This window comes from Euprymna scolopes, chromosome 15 (genome assembly GCF_053919585.1).
Source record: "Euprymna scolopes isolate OS-2025 chromosome 15, ASM5391958v1, whole genome shotgun sequence".
Taxonomy (NCBI): Eukaryota; Metazoa; Mollusca; class Cephalopoda; order Sepiida; family Sepiolidae; genus Euprymna; species Euprymna scolopes.
This window is the reverse complement of record NC_136496.1, coordinates 86501067-86511311: the sequence shown is the minus strand read 5'-3', so window position 1 is coordinate 86511311 and position 10245 is coordinate 86501067. Positions and strand designations below refer to the sequence as shown.

At 37.5% G+C, this 10245-nt stretch overlaps 2 pseudogenes; both read right to left on the bottom strand.

Moving 5' to 3' along the window:
• Positions 1 to 1240: 1240 nt before the first annotated feature.
• On the bottom strand, positions 1241 to 1378 carry LOC145294328 (U2 spliceosomal RNA; annotated as a pseudogene).
• A 671-nt stretch (positions 1379 to 2049) lies between these two features.
• LOC145294409 (U2 spliceosomal RNA) lies at positions 2050 to 2195 on the bottom strand (annotated as a pseudogene).
• Between the last annotated feature and the right edge of the window lie 8050 nt (positions 2196 to 10245).

The following is a 10245-nucleotide window of genomic DNA, read 5'->3' as shown; positions in this document are numbered from 1 at the left end:
AGGATTGACATGAAATTCTTAAAGATAAATTAAAATGACCGAAAAATGGGCTGAAATGACTTAAATAAATAAAAAGTAAATGACTTAGAATGACTTTAATGAACTTAAGGATGAATTGAATGACCTTAAGAATGACTTGAATGTGTGGGAACATGCCAACCGGATGCTAACGTCTCTAGCATAAGAGACAAAATAAAAAATCGTCGTTTGCACATGGCTCCGCGCATCGTTTCCGTTTGGAAAAAGAAAAATAAGAAACCATAAAAGAATGATGAACCAATGGCAGAGCTCCCCGCCGAAAATAAAGGCTTAAATTATCACAGCCGCTGGGAGCCGGTTTACGACTATAAAAGGAGGGGACCAGAAAGAAAAGGGGGGGAGAGATTCGCCTAGCTGCGTCAGTGAACGCACGGACAGTCTTCCACCCGACCTAAAGAAATGAAGAAGAAAAAGAAAAGAAAAGGAGATTCGCCCAGCTGCGTCAGTGAACGCACAGACATTCTTCCACCCGACCTAAAGAGATGAAGAAGAAGAAGAAGAAGAAGAAGAAATAAGGCACCAGTGAACTGAAGCCAACTCCGCTCTCACATTATGAGCCGAGACGCCTTCAATTCTAACAATGCCTATCTTACACAAACCAAAGAAGAAAAAGAAGAAAAACACAGGAGGCAAAGACGCCGCGCTGCTAGGTTGATAAATGTAGTCGCCGCTCTCAAGTTAAAAGCCTGACACATATCACCGAAGTAGCACGACCGGCCGCTCACTTCCCACCCCCGTCGTCTGAAAAGATAAGTACGCTTTGTTTAATTATACTACCCTACTCAAGTTCATTCCGTATCAATGCATACACGCGCTGGACTACTATTCTCAATTTTCCTACAACAATTATTTCTCTTCCCACGCGCGAACAAACAATAGTGACCCGAACTTGAGATGAAAACACATTTCCTTTCTTGCTACAACACCAGTCCTGCAACGAACATTGGCCACATACGCGCGGATATGTCCTAACTAAAATGTTCATTCCTTCAACAGCAAATAAACCACGTTTATCTTATCCATTAACTGAGTCTTTGTTTCCTTCAATTCCTCATTCATTTCATTATTCTCTTGTAACGGGATTGGGGTATTTATATATCCTAGTCCCCTACAAATGCTTAAAAAATAACTGGAATTCTTCAAAAACAACTTGAATGATCTGGAGAATGATTTGGATGGCTTTGAAACTGACTGGTTATAAAGTGGGTGATCATTTTACATTAAATTAATACAGAAAAGTGATCCCCCACTTTATATCACAAAGTTACAAACATAAGTACAGCATGTAGTAAGGACAGATACTACACTTTGATCTTGGCCAAAAGGCCAAGAAAAGGATATGTATTTGCTCCCCCACCGAACAAATTAGGCACAAGACCGATTTTTAATGTTAGGAGTGAAGGTGAAATGGGGACCAACTCCCCGGGGAGTAGGGGAGCTGGATAGTGACGATTGGTATGAAGGGTTGCCCCTACATTGACCAAGGTCTTATATGTGAGGCTGCCCCCACGTATAGTCTTTGTTTGCAGTATGTATTTATTTGCTTCCCCACTGAGCAAATTAGGCACAATGCGGTTTTTTAATGTGGAGAGAGAGGGAGGGGACCAGCTCCCGAGAAGTGGGAAATGGGAGCTGGATAGTAACTGTTGGTATGAAGGGTTGTCCCTACATTGACCAAGGTCAGATATGTGGGGTTACCCCCACATATGGTCTTTGCTTGCAGTATCTGCCGGAACAGATGGTATTTATTTGCTCCCCCACCGAGCAAATTAGGCACAAGGCCGATTTTTAATGTGAGGAGTGAAGGGAGGGGGAAGGGAAAAAAGGGACCAGCTCCCGAGAGGTGGGAAATGGGAGCTAGTTAATGGTTGCCCCCACATCTGGTCTTTGCTAGTCATAGCTAGTCATAGCTTGCAGCATCTGCCGGAACAGATGGTATTTATTTGCTCCCCCACTGAGCAAATTAGGCACAAGGCCGTTTTTAATGTGAGGTAAAAACCAGCTCCCCTAAAAGGGGTCACTCTGGTTACCAAAAATAATAATTGTCCCAGTATAGAGGGTTTCCCCTCCATTGACTGGTACAAATTATCTTAAGTGCAGTATCTGCCGGAACAGATACTACACTTTGATCTTCGCCAAAAGGCCAAGAAAGCGGTATTTATTTGCTCCCCCACCGAGTAAATTAGGCACAAGGCCGATTTTTAATGTGAGGAGTGAAGGGGAAATGGGGTCCAACTCTCCGGAGAGTAGGGGAGCTGGGCAGTGACAATTGGTATGAAGGGTTTCCCCTACATTGACCAAGGTCTTATATGTGGGGTCACCCCCACATATGGTCTTTGCTTGCAGTATCTGTAAAGGCCAAGAAAAACTTAAAAAGCTAAGAACAGCATCTATTAACAACAGACCTTTGATCTTAACCAAAAAAGCCAAGCACAAAAGTGTTACGGACAGACCGATCGACTGACCGACGGAGTGACTTATAGAGTCGCTCGCACGCGACTAAAAATACTGATTGTAAACGAGTAATCTGAGATATATATCAGTAATGGGACGATTCCAATTTTTTTCTCGATTCCGAATACAATTACCGTTTCCGATTTCTTATAAATCTCTAAATATTATTCTTTAGAGTTTTTATTTTACCCGATCACCGTAAAAACACATGTTAAATGTGCACATATTTTCCTTAAAAAAAAAACGCATTGTGTATGGGTGATCTGTAGAGGATAGTTTTATTGGTAGTTTAAAATAATTAAATATGTATTATTTTATTATTAATACCTGTAGTGGAAGATTTTGTTTTTACAAAATCAAATAACAAAGATAATTACAGGAATCGTTTTGGGCGTTTTTGTTTCCTAATTCCGATACCGATTCCGATACTCCTGAAAATTCCGATTTTTCCGAATCCCGATTCTGATTAATCGTACCAACATTAATGGATAAAATATCTACCAATAAATGAAAGCACACAATACACTCTGTAATTTCCAACATGTAATGCAACTTTATGTTAATATCTTTATAGTTCGACTGCAAGGGTCAAATTATGGCGATACGATTTTATTTGCTATCACATACACTCGATGTTCATCCCCGCGTATTATTCGGCAAACATCGACGTGATAATCCAGCTACGTCCAGATTATTTGTAGCATATCAAGCGTTATCGAGCATACCGCTTCGCTGATGCCTCCCTGTAAATTATTTAGGGTTGCAAGTAGTGGGTGTACATCTTTGCGAAATCCCAAAGGAAAAAAATCGCAAATGTTTCGATTGGGTGTTGTCAGGTTCGCCATTTTGACCAGAGTGGCGAATTCATTCGTTTAACAAGACAAAAATTCACTCATATTCCAAAAAATAATGTTTTTTGAGTAAATGAGGCTGCGGTCGGCATATTTATAAACGTACTAGCAGACGCATTCAGCATTACGCCCAAGTACATCTGTTACCAGTTCTCAACCCTATAATGATGATTCAGTATTATAGCCAAAAGTTAAAATAAAGCCGAACCCTGATCAAAACAGACTGTTGACATTATACTGGATGCTGAAGATTAAAAGAAGAATAAAAATAAAAACATGTTGTAACGCTTTTTCTATTAGGACAGACATCAACAAAGAGGAATGAACCGATTAAATTGCATCTTCGAGACCGATTTTGCATACGTAAGCAATATCGTTTATATTACAAACAAAAGAGAAAGTTACGCTGAAAGATTACACATAGATGTTAATAAGGACAATTAAAATAGGTGAGTTGATTACACAAGAGATGTTAATAAGTAAAATTAAATTAGGTGAGTTGATTACACATAGACGTTAATTAGGACAATTAAAATAGGTGAGTTGTTTACACATAGAGGTTAATTAGGACAATTAAAATAGGTGAGTTGATTACACATAGCTGTTAATAAGTAAAATTAAAATGGGTGAGTTGATTACAAATAGATGTAAATTAAGACAATTAAAATGGGTGAGTTAATTACACATAGACGTTAATTAGGACAATTTAAATTGGTGAGTTGATTACACATACACGTTAATCAGGACAATGAAAATGGGTGAGTGGATTAAACATAGATGTTAATTATGACACTTAAAATGGTTGAGTTGATTACAAATAGATGATAATTAGGGCAATTAAAATGTGGTAGTAATTAAACATAGACGTTAATTAGGGCAATTAAAATTCGTGAATTGATTACACATAAACGTTTATTAAGACAATTAAAATGGGTGAGTTGATTGTACATAGACGTTAATAAAGACAATTAAAATGGGTTAGTTGATTACACATAGACGTTAATAAAGACAATTAAAATGGGTGAGTTAATTACACATAGATGTTAGTTAGGACAATTAAAATGGGTGAGTTGATTTTTTTTTTTTTTTTTTTTTTTATTCAATTTTCACCCCAAACAAGGCACAGTGCCACTTTGAAGCAGGGGGCTACTATTAGGGAATTAATTAGCGGGGTCATTATGAAGGGAGAAGAGTAGAAAGATGTTTGCTAACATTACACTTGAACTTCTGCATATCATTGCAGTTGGGAAAGCAGAATCCCGGAAGGGAGTTCCAAAGACCCGCAGTTCTGGGGAAGAAACTATTGGAATAAAAGGCTTTCTTGCACCTAGGGATCTACACTGTAAAGGGATGAGACTTAGTAGCTTGTCGGGTTTGTCGGGGGTAGTTACGTCGGGGAGGTACAAGTGTTTGCAGTTCGTCAGAGCATTCACCATTAAAGTATTTGTAGAACAGGCAGAGGGATGCAACATCTCGTCGATGGGACAGAGGTTGAAGCCTAGATGACAGTTCAGGACCTATCAGGTTGGCGACTCTTTTTTGAACCCTGTCCAGGAGCGAGAGACAAGCAGCAGATGCACCAGCCCAGATGTGACAACAGTACTCCATACATGGGCGAATGGTTGCCTTATAGAGGTATAGGATACTGGCAGGCGTAAGTAGTTTTCTAGCACGGTAGAGGGAGCCAACCTTCCTTGCAGCAGCCTTGGCAATGCTCTCAATGTATCTATTCCAGTTCATATTCCCTGTAAACGTTAGGCCGAGGAGTTTAAAAGAAGTACTTTCAGGCAATGTGTTCTTGGCCATTGCTATTGGTGGTAGAGAAGGTTTCTTGTAGTTATTGAAGGAAACAAGCTTAGTCTTAGCAGCATTGAATGAGACTAACCATTTTTGTCCCCATTCCACTACGGATTGGAGGTCATCCTCTAGTGTTTCTGCCATTTTCTTGGATATGTGTTCATTTGTTTCCCCCTCATATCTGTTATAGAGAGTGGTGTCATCGGCAAATATACCCATCTCCGAAACAATATTATCAGGGAGGTAATTTATGAATATCAGGAACAATAGAGGTCCAAGGATAGACCCCTGAGGCACTCCCGCATTTATGTCATATTGTTTGGATGTACGTCCGTCGAGGAGAACTTTGATTTTTCTATTACTTAAGAAGGATTTAATTACGTTATGCATTCTTCCAGTGATTTCATATGATCTAATTTTCCTTAGAAGACCATCGTGCCATACCCTGTCAAAAGCCTTAGATATATCAAGGGCCACCGCTCTACCCTCCCCTGTTTTATCCAATGAACGGTATATACGTTCAGAAACTACAGTTAAGATATCTGCTGTTGAACGGGCTTGCCTGAATCCATATTGTTTGTCAGTCAAGAGTTTAGCAGCTGTTAGGTGCTGGACTAGGACTTGATTAACTAAGGACTCAAATATTTTGGCGAAAAGCGGGAGGAGGCTAATGGGGCGATAATTTAGTGGGTCAGTTCTTTCACCAGAATTCTTGAAGACTGGTACCACAGAGGCGGTTTTCCAGCAGTCGGGAAAATAAGACTCGTTAAGGCATTTATTGTAAAGTTTGGACAGAACTGGAGCAACCTCGGCAGAGCATTTTTTTAATAGCACAGCCGGGATGAGATCTGGTCCACATGCTTTAGAGGTGTCTAGGTTTTTTATAATAGCATGTACCTGAGAAGGGGTGATTTTCAAATCGTCAAGTGTGGCGTCTGTTCGCAGAGGAAAATCAGGGAGTGAGTGGTGTACCGAGTTCAGTGTGGAGTTTGAGGCAAACCGACTGGCAAGCAGATTAGCCTTGTCAGTTGCCGTGCAAGCAACCTCATAATTGTTTGTTAGTGGGCCTCATGATTGTTTGTTAGTGGGGGAATAATTGACTGTCCATTATTAACTAACTGATTACACATAGAGGTTAATTAGGACTATTAAAATAGGTGCGTTGATTACACATAGATGTTAATTAGGACAATTAAAATGGGTGAGTTGATTACAAATAGATGTAAATTAGGACAATTAAAATGGGTGAGTTAATTACACATAGACGTTAATTAGGACAATTTAAATTGGTGAGTGGATTAAACATAGATGTTAATTATGACACTTAAAATGGTTGAGTTTATTACAAATAGATGATAATTAGGACAATTAAAATGGGGTAGTTAATTAAACATAAACGTTTATTAGGGCAATTAAAATTCGTGAGTTTATTACACATAGACGTTAATTAGAACAATTAAAATGGGTTAGTTGATTACACATAGATGTTTATTAGGACAATTAAAATGGTGAGTTTATTACAAATAGATGTAAATTAGGACAATTAAAATGGGTAAGTTAATTACACATAGACGTTAATAAAGACAATTTAAATTGGTGAGTTGATTAAACATAGACGTTAATTAGGACAATTAAAATTGGTGAGTTGATTACACATAAACGTTAACTAGGACAATAAAAATGATTGAGTTGATTACAAATATATGATAATTAGGACAATTAAAAAGGATGAGTTAATTAAACATAGACGTTAATTAGGGCAATTAAAATTCGTTAATTGATTACACATAGACGTTAATTAGAACAATTAAAATGGGTTAGTTGATTACACATAGATGTTTATTAGGACAATTAAAAAGGGTGAGTTAATTACACATAGATGTTAATTAGTACAATTTAAATTGATGTTTTCCAGTCATAACTCTACCCCAAAACTGAATATTGAGCATGTTTTTTTTTAAATTGATATAAAGATATATGAAAAAATAAGCGTAAGGCAAGATATGTTGAATGACTTAGCTTTATCAGAATAATAGATAAATAACTATACGAAATAATCGAAGGTACTTTCGACTGCTTTATTTTTGCATTATCTCCTAATTCCTTCATTCGCCTCATCGTCAGTTGCCATGTTTGTTTTTCATCGTTTCCTTCATCTACTAATCCTGACTTTGAAGTGAAATCTAAAAAAGTGAAATCTACAATTTGATCCGAGGCAAAAATATTAATCGTATATAAACATTATTAATCTGTTCACAAACAAAGCACACTTAATTCCTTAGATGCTGCAGAAATACCGGATTTGTATATTGGATTCCTGGTTTATTAACAATTGCTTTGCTAATGCTTTCTCTCTCGGATTTAGAGTCTTAACAAACCCTGGGGGTCGAAAACGTGTTTCTGAGAGAAAATAGAAAACTCTGTCGAAATAATCACACAATTATGCGTGTATATCAAATAATATGATTTCACTTGAACACACACAGAACTGTATGTAGTTATTTGTTTATATATATATATATATATATATATATATATATATATATATATATACACATATATATATATAAGTAGGTTGTAGTTTGCTTGAAGCATTGTTGAAGAAAATTATAAGGTAAAATTAAAAGCCAAGAACAATGCGAGATTTTTTTTTTTAGAGTAAAATTAAATGCAAACAAAAGAAATAAAGTTCTTTTTTTTGTTGTTTGTTTTTTCTTTTTCACACAAATTTTAACTCTAAACAAAAGTAATTTTTTTTTCTGTTGTATTCAATGGTGTTATAAATCTCAATATATTTCAGACTTATTAGTCCTTTTTCAAGAGAAGACAGCGGAAGAGTGTTCAAAATTGGAAAAGTAGCCGCAGAGAGTTTGCCACGTGATACCGCGAAATATAGAACAAAAAATGACGTTAGGAGAACGTTAAAATAAATCAGTTGATGTTTGAAATACTTGTTGCGTTTGTGAATCAAGGGAGATGACTATTCAAGCAAGGTTTTTTTTTTTTTTAAATTATTGTTTTTCTTATGTTTTAAACTTATATTATAAAAGCGGAGCTCAATTCCAGTCTATTGTTTAGTGTGGGAGTATTTTTTGAAATAATTAAAGATTCGAGGATACGAAGTTGACCTACGTTTCTTGAAGAAGCAAGGATGTTGATGTGAAAATCTGGTTCTGAATTAATGCAAGTGCGAATATGTATATAGAACGACGAAGCAGTAGTGTTTAAGTGCTCTTTAATGCGGTGATGAAGCAATCTGGTAGTGCTTCCGATGTAAGATGCACTGCATTTAGCGCATTGTAGGTCGTAAACAACGTGGTTCTTAAAGCATAAACCTGTGTGTGATATTGGGCAATTAGAGAGTGAACAAGGGGAAGGTGTATGCGATGGATGTTTTCGGTTGAGCTGTTGTCTTAAAGTAGATCCAGTGTGGATGAGTTGAATGTTGAGTCCCTCGCTGCGGATGGCTTTTCGGATTGAAGATGAGATTTTGTCACTGAGGAAGGGTAGTTTTAGAAAACAATTGTTAGAGAAGGGTCGGGTGTTGCGTTTTTTCTTTTTAAGTGAGGATAGGATCATATTAGGGTAGCCGTTTAGTGAGAGGGTCTGTAGGAAATTGTTAGTATGCGTATGTTTGTCGAAGATGTTAGTGCATTTGTCTTGTATGCGTGAGATTTCGGCATGTGCGTAGTTTAGTTTGTCCTTGAGAGGTAGTGCAGATTTGAAATGTGCGAAGAGGCGTTTGCTGGCGGGTTTTCTGTAGAATTCAGTGCATATGGCACCATTTTTTTTATTTGTATTTTAAAATCAAGTAGGGAAAGAGATTCAGAAGAGTCTGGGTGTTCTATAGTAAATTTTAAGTTTGGGTCGGCGTTATTGAATTTGTGGAAAATGTTAATAGCTTCTTCGCGGGAGTATGTGATAATTAAAATGTCATCGATATATCTAGTAAAAAGGAGATATGAGTAGCAGGTACTAAGGGTGTGTCTTTCGAGTTTGTCCATATAAGCAATGGCAAGAATACCGGATAGACTGGAGCCCATGGGTAGTCCAGATACTTGTTTGAACGTGTTTTGTAGGAAAGTAAAGTAAGTGTTGTCTACTATAATACGGAGGAGTTGTAAGAGATCTCCTGGAGTAATTCCGAAGCATTGTGGGTTTTTAGATGCTATAATGTCTGCCATGAGATTGATGGCTGGATGTGCAGGAATGGAGGTGTATAAAGAAACGACGTCTAGGCTAAATGGGTATCTGTATAGTTTGAGTAGATGGTGTGGTAGATCGTTGAGTCTGTTAATTACTTGGTTGGAAATACTAACATGGGCTGGGAAGGTAGAGAGTAGAGGTTTAAGTAGGCGGGATATTAACCAAGAGATTTTATAAAGGGGACCGTTAACGCTTGAAACAATGGGTCTGATCTGTGTGTGTGTGCTATTTTTGTGGGCTTTAATAAGGTGATAAAAGGTAGGTAATTTGCTGTATTTAGTAATAAAATTTAGTCTGTGTTGTTTTGGGAGATTTCTTTTAAAACAAATTTGAGACCATGTCTTGTTAATGTTGTTCTCAATACGAGCAGCAGTGATATTATGTGCTGGGGTGTAAAGGTCGGTATTGGAAAGATGCTCTATAGCAAGGTTGTTATAAGATTCCTGTGATATAACGCAAAATTCTCTGCCCTTATCAGAGGGTAAGTAAACTAAATCTTTGTCTTTAAGGGATTTAAGGGTGAGGTATTGGTTCCTGGTAAGATTGGGGGTAATATGGTGTTGTTCGCGTTCAAGTATTGTGAGGATTTTATGCTTTAACCTTGAAAGTTTTAGATCTAGTGGAATATTATTAGGAGGTGGGTATAAAGGGTGATCAAGCTGAAAAACAGGAAAAGAGGTGTTGTGATTACCTGAGAGGTTGAAGGGGGTGTCCTTGTTATCGTGCGGGGCAAAAGCGTGCGGCCATTTAAGGTGGTAAGCAGTTCTGCAGAACTGCGTTTCTATGTTGAGTTTAGCTTTATCCGTCAGTTTCATTGTGGTGATAAACTTAGGGCCAAGTGAAAGGAGATCCGTTTCAGTTGTGGAAAGAGAGTTAGTGAGGTCAGTTACGAGAAGAT